Source organism: Lethenteron reissneri, chromosome 62, assembly GCF_015708825.2.
Source record: "Lethenteron reissneri isolate LAM-NWPU_2019-01 chromosome 62, ASM1570882v1, whole genome shotgun sequence".
NCBI classification, from domain to species: domain Eukaryota; kingdom Metazoa; phylum Chordata; class Hyperoartia; order Petromyzontiformes; family Petromyzontidae; genus Lethenteron; species Lethenteron reissneri.
The window spans coordinates 2541990-2563669 of NC_083840.1; the positions used below are offsets into that span (position 1 = coordinate 2541990).

General features: G+C 53.0%; 1 protein-coding gene across 6 annotated transcripts in view; it reads right to left on the reverse strand.

Annotated features, from left to right (window-relative positions):
- LOC133358481 (POU domain, class 2, transcription factor 1-like) overlaps positions 1-21680 on the reverse strand; it is a 140548-nt gene that overhangs the window by 80434 nt on the left and 38434 nt on the right. The window contains exon 1 of one of the 6 annotated variants that reach the window (XM_061576806.1): positions 19297-19444. The exons of 4 other annotated variants lie outside the window; for them this stretch is intronic. The gene's annotated coding sequence lies outside the window, so the exon portion shown is untranslated. Of the gene's footprint in view, positions 1-19296; positions 19445-21680 lie in introns of those variants that run through there. One more of the 6 variants, XM_061576808.1, reaches the window with a different exon arrangement.

Here is a 21680-nt window from a genome sequence, read left to right on the forward strand (position 1 = left end):
ACCCGCCAAAAATTTACCAAGTCTAGGGCACGAGGAGTCAAATCTGCCTTTGGGAGACGGAGCAGCCAATCGTCACCAGGCCGGGTGCTGCTATACGGCAACAAACTTCGAAGCATGTTCAGCCGCTCGTGACATTGTCTTACGACTGCTTCGACATCACGGTAACTGATTTTGACGCACCAACCCTGCAAGATTTGAGATTCAATTAGTTATAGACCGGACATCACCGGTGTACCGCCAATGCATTCGCATGCCAAAGCCAGGGTGGTGCCGCTGGCCCGACGCTCGCACGCGACCAGCCTGCGAGCCAGTGCCGAGGGAGGCAGCAGGTGAGGGTTGGCGGATCAGACGCATGCTCGCACACACTCGTCAAAACTCCCTCGGCCCTACCACTCGGGGGACGCGGAGGTGCTCTGTTCTCCTTTGCGCGTGGCCTGGCCACGGGGCCGCACGTCTCCACGTAAGGCCAAAACAAAAGATATAAAATCAGACGACACGTCACAGATCCCTCTCTCTCTCTCTCCACGTGAAACAAACGTTTCTTACACAACCCATCGGCCGCACGGCCTTCTGGGAATGCGTAATTTCAGCGGCGTCAATTCACCGTGAGCAAAAACCCTGCACAGGTTTCGACCGATAGACACCCAGCGTTTCATCAACAGGATCAGCCCTGCCTGCAGCGATGCTGGTGAACTGCCGAACTCTGCCAATAAAGGAACGCGGCTCTCGGGACAGCGATTCAACGCAAGATAATAAATTTTGTTGAGGTGCCAAGGGGGGCTCACTGCACGGCCACCTTTGTCTTCCCAGTACTAATGTTTGCCCTGTACACTAGGTGCTCATTTGAAACTGACCAGTTCAAATATTCGCCACCGTCATGGACAAGAATCGAACCCGGGTGGCCGGGTTTGTGCACGCTAACCAACGCACCACCGCCCCGCTCACACAGATACACGCACACATGCCAACTCGTACACACAAGCGCGCGCACATGGACGCACGCGCATGCATGGGTGTGCACATTACCCAGGTAAATTCTAAACGAGCGCAGACAACAACGGAATGCCACGGAGTGCGCAGCCGCCCCACCCGGCCCTGCGGCACAGATACACGCGAGTTCCTCCAGTCAAGCAAAGCAGTGCTACCAATACACAGCACCCCTACACAGCACCCCGACGCTGCGCTGCACCCCCTCACACAAACCTACTCAGCATCCCCCACACAGCACCCTCAATAGGCGACGGTTCATTCAACGTCCGTTTTTCATTTCCCAAACCACCGCTCGCGTATTGCGTATTGTGTATTTTGTATTTTCCCCCGTTCAAGGCCTGCCGCAGACCCACAGGCTGCCACAAGTGCCGAAACTGTGACCACCGGGCCCTGGGATTGTGGCGCTGCTACTGCTACGACTGCTGCTGCTACTGCTGCTGCTACTGTTGCTACTACTGCTACTGCTGCTACTGCTGCTACTACTGCTGCTGCTGCTACTACTACTGCTGCTGCTACTGCTGCTACTGCTGCTGCTACTACTGCTGCTGCTACTACTGCTGCTACTGCTACTACTGCTGCTACTGCTACTACTGCTGCTACTGCTGCTGCTGCTACTACTACAGCTGCTACTACTACTGCTGCTGCTACTGCTGCCCAGCTCCCCGCCCATCATCAACACGGCTCATCATCATGATAATTGCCTCGTTTAGCAGCGGCGCCTCCCGCTGAGCACCGCCTTCACTTAGACGCTAACGAGGCGACCAGAGCCCTCATTAACACAATTACGCAGCCCGTGGAACCTTGACGTGCCAGCGGGGGCAGCTGAGGGAGAGGGACGGCAGCCGAGAGAGAAGGAGGGCAGCCGAGAGGGAGGGCAGCCAAAAGGGAGGGCAGCCGAGAGGGAGGGAGGGCAGCCGAGAGAGAGGGAAGCTGAGAGGGCAGTAGAAAAAAAACCGCAATCACAGGGAATTCTGTGACAGAATTGTGACCTGGGGAGGGGGGGGGGGGTCCGGTGAGGAGGGCGGGAGGTCTGGCGGGGGGGGGGGGGGCCCGCCACTGCTCAGAGTGGCGGGATCTGTCAGCCCTGGCCCGGTGAACGGCGACAAACAAGAATCAATAAACAATCACAGCGCACCTCCCCCCTCCCATCACCCCCCCCCCACCACCCCCCATGATAAACTCTAAGCGGTGTTTAATCCTTCACAAATCTCTTTTGGGCTTTGGAGCACAGGGGGGCGAGTGTGGGGGCCACTGGCTATCGGGCGACGCTCGGCCCACAACTCATCCACCACGCGGAGAGAAGGGGCTCGCCTCGACACGTCGGCAGTGCTTCAAGTGAGCCTGATGAGACACTGAACATCGAAACTACTCCCTGACTGTCAACACCTGGCAGTTCACCAGCATTGGTTCAAGCAAAGCCTGACTGCCGGTGAGACACTGAATGCCGAAATCAGTCCGACGTTTTGCTAAATGTTGAACCGACGCTGGTGAAACAACTCGCCCCCCCCCCAGAAGGAAGGCCGAGCGCTGATGGCCTGTGTACAACAATAACATGAACATTAATCTGTCGTACAGATTGCGGGTGTTGGATTGGTCAGGGCTGCGTTGTAATGAGCATAGGTCGGGCCCGCTGCAGCCACGGGAGGGGTAGGAATCTCATCTCGCCGCCATCAGCCCAATACTCACCGAGAGCAAAACGAGAGAGAGCCATCATTTGAGATAACATTTCCCTGCCTCTGGTAATCCGATTACAGTAATGGGTCACTCCCGTCGCTGGTGAACAGAGAAAACCGTGGGGATTCCTAGGGGGCGGCCGGGGAGGTGGGTGGGGGTGCACGTCGCTTCTGTCTCGACGTGATTTATGTGCGGCAATATTTTTTCTCGGGGCAATATTTATGAAGCAATATTTATGTACGGTCGGTATTTATGTACGGAAATATCCGAAATCACTTCGCGTTTAAAAAGGGCTTAATATTCGCTTTAAGGGAGAAACATAATTGCAATTTGCGGACGGTGTCGCCGGTCGGCATTTTGACCCGTGATTTGGAGAACACGAACCGTGACCTTTCACCTTTACGCAGCGCTGGGAATTCACACCACGAGCTCACCCCCCCACCAACCCCGAGCTCTCCCAGATTCCCCGTAACTCCCCCCCGAGATCTCCCCGTTGACGCATGCGGCTCATAATCGGCCACCTCAATGAAGATGCACGCGTCTGGGCCGCGGCCGGCACGTCCCCACAGGCCCATCGGTCCGCACCGCTGGACCAGAGTGTCGTGACGTCACGCAAGCAACATCGCACCAGCGACTCCGCAGCGAGGAGCAAGGAGCATCCCCCAATCGAGGTATCGTGCTGCTCCAGCACCCTGATCCCGCCCCGTCCGCTCCCAGTCCGATGCCACATTAACTGCTGACGATACACCGAACGTCGAAACCCGTCCAGAGTTTTTTCAGGACTTGGAGCCAATTCTGCTGTAAAAAGTTCACTTCCACAGGGCTGAGTGGCTGATGGGATGAGTAAAAAAAAAACATATTCTTAGGTTTTTTCGGTAAAGTCACGTAGGTAAAAAATTTAAATTAATAAAAGTTACTTTATACAGCTGTCATGGCTGTGACGGTTCCACCTGAAGACGGAGGCTTGTGTTGCTTCCGAAACGTCGTGAATTTTTTTATTTGTTTTATTTTACTTTTATTAATTTAAAATTTTACCTACGTGACTTACCGAAAAAACCTAAGAATATGAATCCTTGCAGTCACGAAAGCTTCAAATAAAAAAAAAACCAGTTACTTTCCACGTGGGCTAGGGGAAGGGCTGGGTTGTAATGAGCATAGGTCCATAATATAGGTTTTCGGGTAGATTGCGTAAATATAACTGTCATTAAACGTCCCCTCTCGTCCTCTCTTCCACCTCGCCCCCAAGATGCACGTGAAAAATCGTGCAGCAGTGAGCGCCGCACAAACGCGGACTCGCGGAGCGCAGGAGACGAACAAGGAAAACACGAACGTAAAAAGGATGACCCATCACCATGCTCGCCATGATCTCTTTCGCTGCGCATGGTGCTCTCGCTTCAATGCCTCTGCAAGTCATTCTCAAATGTTCCCAAGGGCACCCCCAGTGGCAGCTGCCCTGTGCGGCACAATATGAAAATGGCACCTGACCTTCAATCGCACCTCTTGCTAGCACAGTTGGCTACATATGGTGCAAAATAAGTTCAACGTACATACAAAATACAAAGATCCCCCGTACAGCCTTAATAGACTGTTGGGGCAATTGCTGTTAGCGAGCACCTATATGAAGGCTGGCATGGTACACGAGGGGGTGGGTGACCAGCACCATGCCTGACCGCCCTTGTTTCCCCAGTGGCGATGTTAACACACCGCACCAGGTCCTCATTTGAGGCTTAGCAAACCTAGGGGAGGCCCAGAACCGGTTCAGGTAATCGTCACTGGTGTTAGTCATGAGCGGGAATCAAACGCGGGTCGCCGGGTTTGTAGTGTAGTGCACTAACCACTGCTCCATCGCACCCCACATACAGAAGTACTCGCTCTCACACACACCTCACAAATCATCACACAACAACCACTCCCGCCATTCAAGCGCGCATTAGTCTGCCACTCGGGGACGATGCCGCTGCTGCATAATTCCGATTTGCTGACGAATTTTTCCGCATTTCGAAAAACGTGAAAGGTGACGCTGGCATGGGACCTTGAACGTCCGCTACAACCGAAGCAGGCGGCGCGTTGGCTGGAGTGCCGGCATGGGATCACCAGGGGCGGCTACCGCAGTCGAACCGCGTGCAACAAACGGGGTGGCGGGCCACCACTGCATTAACCTTGGGCCGACACCGCACCACCACTACACCACCACCAAACCACCACCGCGTCAAAGCTGGGCCACAGCCGCACCACCCTTGGGCCAACACCGCACCACCTCCACGTTACAGCCAGGCCACTGCAGAGCAACCACCGTACTACACTTGGGCCATCACCGCGCCACCACCGTGCTACCACCGTGCCACCGCCGTGCCACCGCCACGTCACCGTGAGGCCACCGCCACGTCACCGTGAGGCCACCGCCACCCACTACCGTGAGCAACCACTGCGGGGGGGGGGGGGCACCAGTGTGCCACCACGAGAAACGAGTTGGAACAAATGAAATGAAGGGAACAACTGGTTGCGGAATCGCACCGCGTCTCTAAACGTGGTGGGCTGGGGGGGTTCGGGTTGTGGGGGGGGTCCTGCAAGGCCTAGGGGGGAGCTCCAGTCTTCGGTGCGCACGCTCGCAAAGTCACCGCACTAATCCACACTAATTGGGCCGTGCCCTTGGATTACGACAAAAACCTGGATTTGCAGAACAAAAGGGAACCCCCAGCGATGGGGGGGGGGGGGGGGGGGTGGCACGGTGATGGTGGCAGTGGCGTTGATTCCCAGTCGCACGGCCACCTCACGCCCAAATTTAGCTGAAGTAGCAGCAGCAACAGCAGCACCAGCAGCAGCAACACCACTGCTGCTGCTTCCATCGTGATTTTCACTCCGGAAGCTCGCTTTGGCCAGCAGAGCGAGCCTCAATATATATTTTCGTCAGCACGGTCCCGCCAAGCTGTGTTCACGGTATTAGCGTGCAATATTGCTGCTGCGTGAGATCCCAATTCTATTCTGTACTTGCACACGATGGCAGCAGAAGATTAGTTCAGGAGCTCGTTGCCAGTGTCGAGGTCTGCTGCTGGCCACGACGAGAGGGCTTCAGCAGAAAGAGAGAATTCGTAGAGTTTTGTTGTTCCTCCTCCTCTGGTGAAGGAGCACAGACCCCAGCGGGTTTACTATATGGCTCCATAGTTTGGATCGCAAGGCTATGATCGCACCACTGTTGGTCTTTAGTCTTTAATTTTCAATTCATGAAGAAAGTGTCGTGGAGTGTTGGCCCTATTGATGTTCTGATGCGGTTGATGGTTCCACCGGTCCCTTCGAGGAAAAATGACAAAGCCAGCAGGTGCGATGTTTGTACGTTATTCCTATTGAGTGATTTGGATAATTCTTTGATCAGGTTTGGTATGGTTTGGCCAATGCCAGTTACACTGTGGGTGTGGTTCGCTAATGGAGGAAACGGGAAAAGCCGAAGAAAACCCATGCAGAACAGGGGGATAACGTACAAATTCCACTCACTCACACGATACCAATACCAGCCATTCGCCACTAAGTGACAGTGACATCACCACGGCGCCTGTGCCAGGCCGGGTGCCAAGTTAAGTGTCGATGGCTTGCTGACAGGAGGTCACGGGACAGACCCAGGTGCCATCGGTTGACCGACTGAGATGACTAGCAGATGCACCAGCTGTACCCACTCCTGTGCCAACTTGCTGTATTTTATCTGCCTGGCGCTCCGCTCGTTGTTGTGAGCATCGCTCCTCCGTCCTCCGTTGTTGTTGGAGGGCGACTGTTTCCAACTGCTGAGTAGCACGAGCCTCCTGCGTAGAAGCCTCCTGCACGAGCCCCCTGCACAGAAGCCGATCTTGACATCGCTGGTACCAGTTTTCCGCAAATCCACTCAGCTCCACATCCTCCTGTATCGTATCAGTAAAACATTTCTCCAGCCTGTGTCGTGCCCGTTTAGCCACTTCTAGCTGGCAAAACACAAGCTGCTTGGGCATGCGATGGCTGATCATTCGGCTACATGACCCAGCCAACGAAGCCTTGCCTGCCACACGGAGAAGCTCACCGATGGGACTGTATCCAGATATTTAAAGGATTTGTGAGCTCCTCACACAAGCCAGCCTAACGAAACCCAAGATAACTCGTAGGCAGGGCCAACCTTAATGTTTCTAACTGGCGCAGATGTTCCAATTGAGGGGTCCACGTTTCACAAGGATAGAGAAGGGAGGTCATGACTGTGGACAAGAAGACGCGAAGATTCGGGTGGAGCAACACACACACAGAGAGTCAGGGATCGAACCTCAGACCCTTCTGTCGGTGAGGCGCATGCATCGCCACTGCCCCGGTACGCGAGTGGAGTGAGCGTTCTGCTTTCTTCAGGGAAAACTCCTCAAGATCTCTCCGTGTGAGGAACACGCTACCCCCGTTTGCCGGCCACACTTACGAGACGTTAACTGCCTCGCATGGTATGCAGGAAGTCGTTGGTTCGATCCCAACCCTGACACCTGTTGTATATTTGGAGTTTTCGTGTTTTCCAATTGGTGGTGTGGATTTTTCTCCGAGTTCTCTGTTTTTTTCCTCCACATTTAACATCAACGTGCATTTAGAGTACTTTGCTATTATACATTTCCACTTGATAAGCCACGTCATTTAGCTATCATTTGTGGCCAGGTTGCTTCTGAAAAAGAGCTACATAGCTCAGTCGCACGCCTCCTTGCCATGCCTGTCCCTACACGTGAAATATGGTTAGTTTTAATCCACACGGCCTTCCTTCAGTGGGTGCACAATTTCAGCAGCATTGCACGTACGTGTGTATGTTGAACTTCTTTCGCACCATACGTAGCCAACCGCGCTAATCAGAGGTGCGAGGTGAAGAAAACAAACTCACACACAAAAAGGAGTTTTTTAAGAATTCGATTCTCAATCGAGATGCTGATTTAAAAGTGCTTAGCTCCATTGGCTTCCTAATATCGGAAGGAAGATGGTTCCAGACAGCCGCAGAAGTGCATCTGAAAGCGCGCGATGCATTGGTTCAACACAAGCAAAATCTCTGGACCAGTTTCAAATTTCGGTGTCCCATCAGCAGTCACTTGCTTGATGTTGGCGAAAGTACGTAAATAATGCAATAATACATGGCACATTTTCTTTACGTGACAAAACCTCTGTCGGGTGGTGGCGGGTTTAACGACACATTTATATTTACGCGATCTAACCCAAATAAAACCAATATTATGAGTGATATTTATAGCAAGAACTGGTTTTGACATTCAGTGCCTCATCAGCAGTCACGTTTGCTTGAATCAACGTGAGCGAAGTGCCAGAATATTTATAGGCAAAGCCCCTCTCTCTGCTAGATATGGGTCCTATTCACAAAACTACATTATGCATAACACAGGATCACACTTTTCTCTTTGCGAACACACTGCATGTTGATCAGCAACACGCAGTGTGGTCAAAACGATGTCAACTGTCTGCTTCAAGCCCTGTCGTTGTGGCTAGCAGCAGCAGCAGCAGCAGCAGCAGCAGAGAATAGAATTAAAAAGTCGATGGGCATTGTAAGTTTATGTGACCATATAGTAAACCACTCGTCATTTTTGCTCCTTCAACAGTGGGATGGCAACTCTCTCTCTCCTGAAGACCTCTCCTCGTGGCCAGCAGACCTTGACATTGGCATCAAGCTCCCAGACATGTTGCTGCCATACCCAAGAAGAAAATAGAACCGGAGATTTCACTTGTACCCTAGACTTGGTTGGAAGGTTCGTCGATTCAACGGACCCAAATCGACGGTCAATGTTGACCTTTTTTCGCAAGTATCAGGAGACTTAATAAACCTTCGAATCGTGTAAAACTTGGCGACAGGGCCAATCAAAGACCGAAAAAACTGATTTTGCCGATTCAAATTTAGATTTTTGGCTATTTTATGAGGACTGGTGTGTTATACCGGACCGGTGTACTGCCAATACGTCCCATTTTTCCCTCGCGTATCCGAGCCGTGTTCGTGATGGAGCCGCCCTCCCTCACACCGCGGCATCTCTCAGGAGCGATGACACGCGATGACGTGCATTCACGTTGTCATTTCAATGCATTTGATGGAAAGGGAGGCCTCCCCCCCCAGTGGCAGCTGTCCCTGTGTGGCACACAAGGTGACGGCACCCTGGCCTGCGAGTGGGCAGTAGTCTGCTAGTAGGGGGGGCGATGATTGCTGTCGTGTGTGTGTGTGCGTGTGTATGTAATCCCAACTGGGTCGTGTAGTGGGGAGCGGCGGTGTGGCGGTTAGCACGCTGTGCTACGAACCTCGTGACCGGAGTTTGATTCTTGCTCACGGCCAACACCAGTGACGATTATCTCAACTGGTCCTGGGACTCCCCCTATGTCGACTCGGCCTCAAGTGAGTACATGGTGCGGTGTGTAGTAAATGTCACCGCTGGGGAAAGGTGGCCGAGCGTGACGCTGGCCACCCACCCCCTCTTGTACCCAAACATTCTGTTGAGGCTACAGGGGTGGGAACTTTGTCTTCGTCCCAACTGAATAATTTCTGGTCTCATTTTTTTCTGTCTTCGACGCCGGCACACAATGGCCGACCGCTCGTTTCCAACGATGCCGCGTTAAGGCTAAACGTCCGCCGTCGAGCGAAGCAGACGGAGCGGCGTAGCAGGCGCACTTGAGGGTTTGACGCACCCCGCCGCAGTATTAACCGGGGCGGCCCGCACGGATTTAAACCGCGGGACCTCTGCGACGACAACGACAACAGCGACAACAATGACAACAAGCGGCAAAAGCGCCAATCCGCCAGGAGGCAGCAGTCAGAACCCCAGCAATGGCGGTTCCGAGGGGCATTGAATACCCAAGGTTATGATGGAACAACCAGGAAATAACAATTTAGTAGAACGTCAGCCGAGACAAAACAAAGCTAGTGGGCAAACGCCGACAATCGAAAAACCACCGCTGAACAAGCAAGGCCGCTTGCACGCCGGGACGAGCAAAACTGCCGCTCGCTGGAGAGTTGTAGAGTTCCTGTACTGTGAGGCAGCAACCACGGCAGAGAGATCGTGAGCCGGGCAGCGGAACTGAGAGGAACAATTGGGAGCGGAACCCAGAACCCTATCGGGGGAAACAACGAGGAGCGTTCGACACCGATACAAGCGAAACGGGAACAACATTCGGGTTGACGCAGCGGAGTTGGGGAAAATTTCAGCCTCCTCGTGGCGTCGCTCGCAATGAGTAGGAGGGGGGGGGGCATTATGTGGCCAGCCGGCCGGCGACGCGAAACCACAGTTTGCGAACTTGTGAGAAGTGATCGCCGCCAATTACTGGATGGATTGAAAAATGCGCAGCAGCAATCATCGCCACCCTCACCCTCCCACTCCGCACTGCCGAAAACTTAGCAGCTGCTTCCTCTCCCATCCAGAGCCGGGCGAACCGCCCCACCACTGCCACTCGCTCCGTGATCGACCTCAGCACAGCGCAGCCCATCTTTTATTTACTGGAGTCACATTTAAATATTACGCGCCGAAAGCCCGTTACAAACGGGGATGCATTATGCAAGCGAGCACGCTTTAGTAATTGTTTAATCCATAATGCATCGGGCAGGCGCCCCGTCGCTCGCTCGCCTGCCCCCCATCGCACTTCCTTCCACCTCTGATTCGTGTGGCAACGCGAGGTCGTCTGGTGTGGGGTGGCACGGCCATCCCACCTCCACTCCCCCCCCCCCCCGCGGCCACGGCTAACGACACGGTGTCCATGGCACGCAGCGGCTCTGTGATGTGTAAATCAGCGATCCCACACCAGGGCAACCGCTCAATTGGGGTCCGACACCACAACGCGTCGCTCCCACTCCGGGCTCCTTCCTGTTCTGCAGATGAATGTGACAGTGCGTGCGAGTGTGGTTGCGTGTGGGTGAGTATGGGTGTGCGAGCGTGGGTTATGGGGACCACTAGTGTAGCGGTTAGCGCGCTGCGCTATGAACTCGGCGACTTGAGTTCGATTCCCGCTCACGGCCAATATCCCGGGAGCAGGAATATCTGAACAGGTCCGTGGCCTCCCCTAGGTAGACTCAGTCTCAAATGAGTACCTGGTGCGGTGTGAAAATATCGCCATTGGGGAGACGAAGGCGCGCCGGGTGTCGTTTCGGCCACACCCCCCCCTCATGTGCCATGCTGCCGTTCACAGGTTCGACTCATTCACAGCACTTGCTGCAATAGGCTGTGCGGGGGACCTTTGTGAATGTAGTTTGCATGTTCTCTCCCCCTGTTCTGCGTGATTTTCTTCTTGGCTTCTCTCGTTTCCTCTCATAGCTAGACACACACACACATGCGCAGCGTTAACTGATTTTGGGCAAACCACATCCGAATTCTGAAATTCGACTTGCAGATTACTTAGATGGAATCACACACACACAGCAGCAGCAACATCACCCTCTGACTGTGCAACAATTAAACGTACTGTTTTTTATTATTTTACCAGGTTAAGGCCCACTGAGCTATATAGCTCTTTTCATAAGCAACCTGGCTATCACAAATGATAGCTCAACGAAGCGGCTTATCATAATTACGTGGAATTTATAGCAGCAATTAAATACTCTAAATGCGTGATGTTGATGCTAAATGCGGAAGGAAAACCCTGAGGACCCGGAAAAATATCCACACCACCACGGGGAGAGAGACACGCAAACTCCAAATATACAGCGGGTGTCAGGGTCGGGATGAAACTCACGATCTCCTGCATACCAGGCGAGAGAGTTAAGATATCCTAGCCGCCGTGGTGGCGCCCTACACTTGGCAGGACCCTCCTGACGAACGAGTCTCTGAGACTCAGCGAGGGCTCCCCTTGGTGAGCAAGTGGCCTAATGACAACAATACCAATAACGCGAGGACAGGTTAAACTGCGACATCAGCAGCAGTCGTCCAATGGACAAACTCGCCATGGAATGTGGAATTTTGACCGCCGGGCAGCACGCGGACAAGCGGGCCGGACGCCTACACGGCGTGGCTCACCGTCGAGCGGCTGGGGGAGCTTTTACGAAGCGCGCCTGGCCGCGTCCGGCCCGTCTAAGGAGAGACCTCTGCGCGTCCCCTCGTCCCTTCATCCGCCCGCACGCTTGACAGGAGACAGATGCTGCAGCCCCGCGCCCGCGTCAGCCGCCCGGCGCGTAATCGCGCTAACGATGACGACGACGGTTGCGACGACGACGACGCGGCATCTGTGCCGGGCGCACGGCTGCGGCCCCGTCGTCGGAGGTCAGAGGTGAACGACGGAGAGTCCCAGCTTTCACCGTCACTGACCGAGAATGAGCCGCCCCACGTCAAGCCGAGCTGCATCACGTCGTGCCACACCACACCGGACCACGCAGCACCACGTCTCACACTCCTCACCACACCACTCCTCACCACGTCTCACACTCCTCACCACACCATGCTTCACCACTTCTCACACTCCTCACCACACCACGCCTCACACTCCTCACCTAACCACGCCTCACCCACGCCTCACCACGTCTCACACTCCTCACCACACCACTCCTCACCACGTCTCACACTCCTCACCACACCATGCTTCACCACTTCTCACACTCCTCACACTCCTCACCACACCACTCCTCACCACGTCTCACACTCCTCACCACACCACTCCTCACCACGTCTCACACTCCTCACCACACCATGCCTCACCACTTCTCACACTCCTCACCACACCACACCTCACACTCCTCACCTAACCACGCCTCACCACGCCTCACCACGTCTCACACTCCTCACCACACCACTCCTCACCACGCCATGCCTCACCACTTCTCACACTCCTCACCACACCACGCCTCACACTCCTCACCTAACCACGCCTCACCACGTCTCACACTCCTCACCTAACCACGCCTCACCACGTCTCACACTCCTCACCTAACCACGCCTCACCACGTCTCACACTCCTCACCACACCACTCCTCACCACGTCTCACACTCCTCACCACACCATGCCTCACCACTTCTCACACTCCTCACCACACCACGCCTCACACTCCTCACCTAACCACGCCTCACCCACGCCTCACACTCCTCACCTAACCACGCCTCACCACGTCTCACACTCCTCACCACACCACTCCTCACCTAACCACGCCTCACCACGTCTCACACTCCTCACCACACCACTTCTCACCTAACCACGCCTCACCACGTCTCACACTCCTCACCACACCACTTCTCACCTAACCACGCCTCACCACGTCTCACACTCCTCACCACACCACTTCTCACCTAACCACGCCTCACCACGTCTCACACTCCTTACCTAACCACGCCTCGCCACGTCTCACCACGTCTCACACTCCTCACCACACCACACCTCACCACGTCTCACCCTCCTCACCACACCACTCCTCACCTAACCACGCCTCACCTAACCACGCCTCGCCCTGCCACACGGCGCTGGGAGATGCCGGGGTGCATGAGTGACCTCGATGTAAAACGTGATTTATGACCGCGGAGACTTAGCGGGAGCCTCCTGAAACGAGGGTCTCCGGACGACCATGCGGCTTTAACGACCACGATGAGTACCCAGCAACACTAATCTGGTACGTGCGGTGTTGGCGCCATCCTTTCTAGGGTGTAGGGCGATCACGCAGAAGGGAAGGCGCCAGTGCTGCGATTCACAGATGCAGCTTGCAGTAGTTTCGCAGCAGCGGGCGATGATTGCTGCTGTGCTCGAGTCTACGGTACCCCCAGTGGCAGTTGTCCCCGTGTGGCGCAAGGTGATCATCACGCAGGAAGGCACCACTGCTGCGATTCACAGACGCAGTCTGGGGTAGTTTCGCAGCAGAGGGCGATGTTGCTGGTGCTGTGTGTGATCGCGCATTGAGTAATTTGTAATCTCATATTTCTAAATTGGCCTCAGAGCAGGAAAAGGCCCTGGGTTTAATTCTAAAACTCAGGCATCTTTCTGCACGTTTATAACTTCTCCCCCTGTTCTCCGTGGGTTTCTTCCAGGCTCTCCAGATTCTTCCCATGGCTTAACACACACTCGCAGCGGAACTGATATTGACCAAAAAAACACCCCAATGCTGAAAAAAATACCTGCAAATCGCTCAATGTGGAATCACACACAGCAGAAGCAGTGGCATTGTCCACCCTTACAATGAAAACCTGTCAGGACCATCCTGAAAATGAGTCATGAGGCTCTACTGGGTTAACTATAATAATAATTGTATATTCATGCACACACACAAATATTCCTCATATGCCCTTAACAGACTGTTGGGGCAAGTGCTGTTAGTGAATATCATTAAGGTCGGTGTGGCACGCCTATAAGGGAGTGGGGGGTGGTCAACACCACACCCAGCCACCTTTGTCTCTCTCGTGGCGACGTTTACACACCGCACCAGGTACTAATTTGAGGCTGAGTCAACCTAGGGGAGGCCCAGGACCGGTTCAGATAATCGTCACTGATGTTGGTGGCTGTGAGCGAGAATCGAACTTGGGTTGCGACACGCTAACCATACTAACAAAGATAAAGACAAAGATCCCCTGTATAGCCTTAACAGACTATAGGGGCAAGTGCTGTTAGCGAGCACCTATGAAGGCCTGCACGGCACACGAAGGGGTGGGTGGCCAACACCACGCCCGGCCGCCTTTGTCTCCCCAGTGGCGATGTGTACACATCACACCAGGTACTCACTTGAGGCTGAGTCGATCGTGCTAACACACACACACACGTACACATATGCGCACCCACTCGCACACACCGACCCACCCACACACACCCACCCACACACGTACACACACGAGTGAAACAGCGCAGGGCGTGTCAAGCCAGGACTTAATTTGCTGATGGGAATGCATATGCATTGCACACGCACGCACGCAAGGTGCGTCTGTGCCCCGGGACACACAGGCACGTGTGTGCGTGTATGCATGTGTGTGAGTGGGGAGCGGTGGCATAGCGGTTAGCGCACTGTGCTACGAACCCGGCGACACGGGTTCGATCCCCGCTCACGGCCAACACCAGCAACAATTATCTGAACCGGTCCTGGGCCTCCCCTAGGTCGACTTAGTCTCAAATGAGTACCTGTGTAAACATCGCCACTTGGGAGACAAATGCGTGCTGTTGGCCACCCACCCCCTCGTGTGCCGTGCTGGCCTTCATGGGTGTTCGCTAAACAGCACTTGCCATAACAGTCTGTTAAAGGCTAAATGGGGGGATCTTTGTCTTTGTGCGTGTGTGAGAGTTGGGTGATTTTGAGTGTGGCCTGGTATTCGTGGGCGTCGTTAACATGCACACACACACCAACAACCACAACTACCATTCGCCAATGAGTGGCAGTGACGTCACCGCGGCGCTTGTGCCAGGCTATGTGCACTGGAAGGCAACGTGAAGTGTCGAACGCCCGCGGGCAGGTCACGGGACAGTTCCAGGTGCCATGGGTAGACTGACACACACGCACACGCAAGCGTGGTTGCGTCACAACAACATCACCACCAGCAGCAGTGCAACCGCGTGCAGGTGCATTCACGTCTCTAGCTTCGAGCGTCCGCGACACAGCACTGAGCTTCTAGCAACGCTCACAGACTCTTGACTGGGTGTCGACATTCGTTGTCTCATCAGCAGAGTCTGCTTGAGTGATGTACTGCATAGTTCGGAGGTTTTCGCTTATGCTGAACCAATGCTGCAGGAATTATGCACTCCCAGAAACTCAACAAACAAAAATGTTTACCAGGTAAGGCTCCACTGAACTATGTAGCTTTTTTTCAGAAGCGACCTGGCCATCAATGATAGCTTGACAAAGTGGCTTTTCATGTGGACATTTATAGCAGCCAAATACGCTAAACGCGTGATATTGATTCTAAATGCGAAGGGAAAAAAACGGAGGACCTGGAAAAAAATCCACACGACCACGGGGAGATCATGCAAACTCCAAATATACAGGCGTCAGGGTCGGGATTGAAACCACGACCTCCTATATTCCAGGAGAAGTGGTTAACATTTCACCACCACAGGAGCGACATCGAGAGCCCCAATGTAAAACGATGACAATTTTGTCAGAACGGCGTTTTGCTGGAGATGACGACTCCTGAACAAATTGCCATAGTCACGAAGAAGACACTTACACAGAGACCCAGAGAGACTACGAGAGATAGATAGAGAGCAATCGAGACCACTGGGGATACAGAGACCCATAGACATACACGTGGAAATGTATTGCAGCCAAAATACCAAAAACGCGTGATGTTGATTCTAAATGTGGAGGGTAAAACCGGAGGACCCGGGGAAAAATCCACGCGACCACAGAGAGAGACACGTAAACTCCAAATATACAGCAGGCGTCAGGGTCGGGGTCGAACCCATGCCCTCCTGTATATCAGTGGAGGTAGTTAACTCGCCACCGTGGCACCCCAAACCATGGCATCAGCAGCAGATGCAGACTCAATGATGATGCACGAATGAAAAATGTATAACTTTATGGGCAGTGTGCGGAGATTGCAGTCACCCGGCAGAACAGAGCCACAGGACATGCAACGTCGACGCAGTCCCCGATTCACAAACACGGAGGAGGAGGCCTCATCCCAGTGATGATCACCAACTCTGCTGCTCCTGACGCAAACATCTGGCTCATCAACCACTTGAATGTAAAGTTACAGCCGTTGGGTCTGCATCATCGGCAGCCGTACAGGGAAGATAACGAAAATCTAGAGATTCACACAGAGGCCCATAGATTCACATAAAGACTCAGACTCACATACCAGGTACTCATTTCAGGAGTCGACCTAGGGAATGTATGTTTGTATGTATGTTGAACGTCTTTCTCACATAGCCAACCACACTCATGTCCAAAGCGGTTAAGATTATCGTCGTCACCGAAGGTGCTCGTGAGTGGGAATACAACTCGTGTCGCTGGGCTCCTAGCGCAGCGTGCTATTCACGGCGCCACCGCTCCTTATACACGCGAGTTACGAGACCCGGTGACGAGAAGTGCAGGGCCCTCCCAGGCCCCTCTGCGTTCCGTCTGGGGCCCGTGTGCAGTCACTCACTCACCTGGTCGGCATCGCCCCGGTCAGGCCGGTTTGGCAGCTAAACATGCAGGGACACATCACACCAGATGGAAGACTGCATTCATAAATGCGCGCACGTGTGCATATGCACGCGCACGCACATACATACATACATACACAAAGATCTCCTCCCCCATCCCCCCTATAGCCTGAACAGACCATCGGGGCAAATGCTGTTAGTGAGTAACAGCACCTATGAAGCCCGGGACGGCACACGAGGAGGTGGGTGGCCAGCACCATGCCCCGGCCGCCTTTGTCACCCCACAGCCTTCTGGAAGTAAATTCTTTCGGCAGCATTTGTTCAGTATCATCGAAAAATCAGTACCGGCCTCGACATTTCGTATCCTAGCAGCTTGCTTGAGCCAGGCTCACGAACTGCCGAACATTCGTAGGCATGAGCCCTCTCTGTTAGGTATGGGTTCTAGTCCGACCCAGTTCTCATGATTAACACACCAGGGCCAGTCCTGACAGTGCTTGCCACTGATGTTGACTGTGGCTGGAAAATTTAGACTTCAAAACTTTCGTGACTACAGGAATTCATATTCTTGGTTCTTTCGGTAAAGTCACGTAAATAGAAAAAAAAAACCTTTTCTCTCCGCCTGATGAAGAAGCTTGTGTTGCGATCGAAACGTCGTGGGTTTTTAGCTTTTATTTTAGATTTTTGGTTTTCTATTTACGTGACTTTACCGAAAGAACCAAGAATATGTGGCTGGAAACTGAATTCCGGATCATGCGTTCATTGTAAAGACTGACTGCGCCACGCGTGACATTACCACGGCACTTTGAGGCCACGTGAAGTGTGAAAGGCTCGCTGCTGGAAGGTCACGGGACAGACCCAGGTGCCATGGATTGAGACTGACTGAGACGACTGGCAGATGCACCACCTGTGCTCACCCACTGCGCAAAATCGCTGCGTTTTAGCCGCACTGGCACTCTGCTCGTCGTTTTGAGTGTCGCTCCTCTGCCCTTCTGCTGTTGTTGGAGGGCGACTGCCTCCGACTGCCCAGTAGCGTCCGTCACGAGCCTCCTGCACAGAAGCCGACCTTGACACCACTGGCACCAGTCTTCAGCAAGTTCACTCAGCTCCACATCCTTGTGTACCGCATCAATTCCATCTTGTCTCTAGCCCGTGCCACACACATTTAGCCCCCTCTATCCGGCCATAATGAAGCTGCTTGGGCTGAAGACACAGGGGGGACGCAGGCTCCATGACCTACAAGGCAACTCAGACACAGCGAACGCTCTACACTAAATTAGGTGACTGATGATCTGGCACTCGACGGTTCACTGCAGTCACTCGCCCCCTGGCAGTCCGTTGCCTCCTTGTCACTCTTCTCTAGCTACTACCGTGGTCAAAGTTCCCATGAACTTCACTCATTGATTTCTCCACCCATGTTGAGGAGTCGGTTTACCAGACACTACTTCATCTCATCCACCACCACTATCACTGCAGGTCACGACAACCTACTCATTAACCCACTTACCCACCCACCCACTCACACGCAACACTGCAGGACACAACTACTTGTGGACTCACTCATTCACTCACTCATTCACTCACCCACCCACGCACTCACTCACCCATACACCACACTTCTCTACTTCTTCTCTCACACTGATCCACTCTGGTATTCCCTCCTAGTCCCATCATCATCACGTCATCCTATCTCTTCCGCTCCCAAGCTCTCACAGTCAATAACCTCGCTCAATTCAAGACATACGTTCCACTCTTATCTATTAGAACTTGAAAGTGATGGTTTGTGCTAGATTAGAAGCTTTCGTGACTGCAGGAATTACTCTTTGGTTCTTTTGGTAAAGTCACGTAGAAAATAAAATTTATTAATAATAGAATACGACGTTTCGATTGCAACACAAGCAACCATTAGGTAAGAATGAATGATGAAACACAGACACGGAAACAACATAGGCAGACACACATGCAGAGAGAGACACACCGAGCGAGACACACACCAAGACAAACGTCGTATTCTATTATTCATTTTATTTTATTTTCTACGTGACTTTACCGAAAGAACCAAAGAGTGATGGTTTGTGCTCGCCGCTTCATAGAATTGGCTGCGAATCACAACAATAACAATCTGGAACGTTGTGGTATTGGCGCGGTCGTTCTTATAGCGCCGGGCGATCATCGCGCAGAGGAAGGTGCCAACCGCTGGGGTTCACACGATACACTGTCTGTGGTAGTTTAGCAGTTGAGGGGGCGATGTTGCTGCTGCTGCTGTTCGATTTTGTTCTTGCTCACGATGACAGCAGCAGCAATGAGCTCAGGAGCTTTTGGCCAGTGTCGGGGGTCTGCTGCTGGCCACGAGAGGGCTTCAGCAGAGAGAGAGAATTCGTAGAGTTTTGTTGTTCCTCCTCCTCCGTTGAATGAGCGCAGACTGCACACTGGTTTACTCTGTTGGGTTGCATGGCCACAGTCACACTCCTATCATTTGACTTTAATGTATCTCTATGGCACGATCTTCCTGTGGAAAAAGAGTCTTGAGACTCCTGGGTAAACTAGCATTGTGATCGCAATAACCACCCGCCTTGGCGCACGTAGCCAAGACTTCACCAGTCAATGCACAGAGCACCGTCCGCTTAATATAATCACCTGTCTGTTGCAGGACCCAGCGCTCAGCAATTCACTCCAGTCACCCGCTCAGCGATGGTCAGTCACCACCTTGTCGCTCTTTTGCAGCTACTACCATGGTTACTGTTCCCGTGAACTTCGCTTGTTGATCACTCCACCGATGTTGAGGACTCGGTTAACAGGCACTGATTAACAATAATAAAAAATTGATATCGTGTCATCACCACCACCACACTGCAGGTCACAACTCACTCACTAACCCAGTAATGCACTTGCTTACCCCGTCACTCATTCACCCACCCACCCACCTGCTCACTCGCTCACTCACCCTATCACTCACTCACCAACCCACTCACTCACCCTATCACTCACCCACCCACTCACTCACCCACCCACTCACTCACTCGCCATACTGCAGGTCACCCCACCCCTCAATTCCCTTTCTCCTTACTCCCTAGCACTGCTCCACTCTGGAATTCCCCTCTCCTCCAGTCATCATCTCTCACAATAACCATCATCTCTCACAACAATAACCTCGCTTAACTCAGGAAACACGTTACACACTCTCACCTATTACAACTCTGGTAAAGGTGTTGTTTGTCCCTGGCCTCGTGCTCAACAGACACGTGTTACACGGCCACGTGAGTCACCGTCTGTGACCCAGCGGTGGCAGCTTGCCCACCAGAGGGGCACAGCGTTCACATCTGCCCACACATCACGCAAAGACCAACAAATCCCTAAATAACACCGAGCGTAAGATGGCATGATGGGCGTCGTTCTAGGCAATGGGCCTTCTTCATGGAACGTGGAGAGATAGACTGGCGAGAAACAGAGTGGATGATAATAATGGCGGGATTTAACGACTACAACAAAGATCACCTGTACAGCCTTGAACAGACTGTTGGGGCAAGTGCTGTTAGCGAGTAGCACGTATGAAGGCCTGCACGGCACATGGGGGGTGGGTGGCCATTACCGCATCAGGCCAACTTTTGTCTCCCTCCTGGCGATGTTTACAAATCGCACCAGGTACTCATTTGAGGCTGAGTCGATCTAGGGGAGGCCCAGGTCCAGTTCAAATATTTATCCACCATTGATCAATCGAACTCAGGTCGCTGGATTCATTGCACAGTGCAGCGCTAATCACTACACTTTGCCACTATATACACCATGTATGTTGAACTTCTTTCGCACCATGCGTAGCTGCTGGGGAAGTACAAACTGAACACAAAAAGCAGTTACAGAGAAATGAGTTTGTCAATCTAGATGATGATTTAAAAGTGTGTAGCTCCAGGGGCTTCCTAATATTGGAAGGAAAGAGAGTTCCAGACGGCTGCAGAAGCGCAATGCGGTGACTATCTTTGCTCGATGGCCAGCCAAAAGAAGTGTGTGTGTGTGGGTGCGTGTACGTGTGTCAGTCGACCCGTGGCACCCGGGTCTGCCTCGTGACCTCCTGCCAGCGGGCGTTCGACACTTCACGTGGCCTCAAGGTGCACATAGCCTGGCACAAGCGTCGTGGTGACATCACCGCCACTTAGCGGCGAATGGCGGTTGTTGTTATTGTTGTGTGTGTGATGGTTTATGCTCCTTAAAGAGATCAGCGAGGTATTGTGATTCAGTTGTGGCAAGCACTTTGCATGCGTCATGAGTGTGACCTAATTATCATAACGCTGCATTCGGCGAGCACCAGCTGAGATCTTCTTGGTTCTTTCGGTAAAGTCACGTATTATTTTTATTATTTTATTATTTCCCTTCTACGTGACTTTACCGAAAGAACCAAGAAGATGAATCCCTGCAGTCACGAAAGCTTTAAATCGAAATTTCACCAGCTAAGAGTTACATTTTTAAAACGTTTCCTGGCGCACGAATCGTTACACTGTCAGTAGCTATTGAGTGACAGACACAAAGCCTTACATAAACTAGGTATTACCGCAGTACACACGTTAAGTCTGGTTTTCATAGATGCTCATGGAAACACTCCGGCTGCGGTACTCCGTCGCACACACTCAATAAAGTTTGACTGTTTAATTATTGTTGTTATTATTATTACTACGACGTATGAGCGGGGCTCCGGTGAGACGGTTTAGAGAAACCTGACTCGAAGATGTCAGTAGGGACCGCTCTGATCGACCGCGTCCCAACAACAACAACGCGTGGTGGAGGAGAAAGAACCTGTGGTGATATGGCCTCCGTAAGCGGAACGATCCCGGACCCCTCCATCAAACTGGAAAAGCAGCGAGGTGCAAACGACCAGGCGCACATCACTGATGACTGCCCGAAGCAACCACGTGGCGAGTGACAGCTGAACCGGCCCCGTCGCCCCCCTGCACCACCGTGCACGCTGCATGGCGCGAGGAAGCATGGCCTCATGCAGCAGTGGAGCGACAAATGTCTGCTAATGAACGTAG